A 978-nucleotide genomic window follows, 5' to 3' on the forward strand; every position below is an offset into this window, starting at 1 on the left:
CTGACGAGGCCAGGGCCAGTGCAGCCAGTCGCTTTTTTTCCTTCTTCAAGCGTGTCTTCTCCTGTTTTTCTAGCTTCCTGGTGATTTCAGCAGCCGCTTCCTCTGCCTGAACTATGGCTTCCTTCATGACATCCAGGTTCTTCCGTGGCGATCTCTCCAGTCTCATAGAAAGACAGCCGTTCCTCAACTTGTTCTCGGAGTTTTCCCCCCAAACACTTGTGGAGACCTCAGAGAAGCAATCAATTCTCGAGGCAATACTGCATTTGTTTGCTAGGTATCGGGAGATATGGCCTTTGCTCTTTGCAGCTGCTCGGCCAATGAAGGTGGAATGAAAAATGAGTCCATATTTTGGTGTGTTACCCCTTGTCTTCAGGGCTCTGGAAACTCGGTCCCTTTTTGTTGGGCCCTGGGAATCACTCAGACACCAGGACTGGCCATCACTCCCATAGCAGAGCTATTCAGTTTTAAGAGTGTTTTTTTGTGTACTCTGATGAAATCACCCGTGTGTCTACAAAATCACTTTTGGGTCAGCTAGGGGTACATAATGAGACTCTGTTTAAAAACCAACCAACCAACAAAACCACCACCAACAGAACAAAGAACAAAGTCAAAACCGATACTCTGTCAAACCAGGCTTGGTGGTATACATAATGCCTGCATTTAGGAGATGGAGAAAAGATGTTCGGTATATATTTGAAGTTTGTCTGGCTACACGGTGGCTTTCAGGACATACTGAGAGACAGGAAGCCCCTGTGTTAAAGAATAGTAAAATCAAAACAAAACAAAACAAAAAACAGGTAGGGTGTGACACATGCATTTAATCCCTATACTCAGGAATCAGAGGCAGGAGGTTCTCTTCAGGACAACTTGGTCTACACAGAGAATTCTAGGACAGCCAGGGCTACACAGAGAAACCCTTTTGTAGTAAGGAGGAGGAGGAGGGGGAGGAGGAGGAGGAGGAGGAAGAAGAAGAAGAAG

At 46.1% G+C, this 978-nt stretch overlaps 1 non-coding gene across 1 annotated transcript; it reads right to left on the reverse strand.

The window, feature by feature from the left end:
- Positions 1-411: 411 nt before the first annotated feature.
- On the reverse strand, positions 412-497 carry LOC115029340 (small nucleolar RNA SNORD86). The gene has a single exon (XR_003834900.1). It is a non-coding gene; the product is annotated as a small nucleolar RNA SNORD86 (small nucleolar RNA).
- Positions 498-978: the final 481 nt, after the last annotated feature.

Source organism: Mus caroli, unplaced genomic scaffold (assembly GCF_978045245.1).
Source record: "Mus caroli unplaced genomic scaffold, Mus_caroli_1 scaffold_12, whole genome shotgun sequence".
Taxonomy (NCBI): Eukaryota; Metazoa; Chordata; class Mammalia; order Rodentia; family Muridae; genus Mus; species Mus caroli.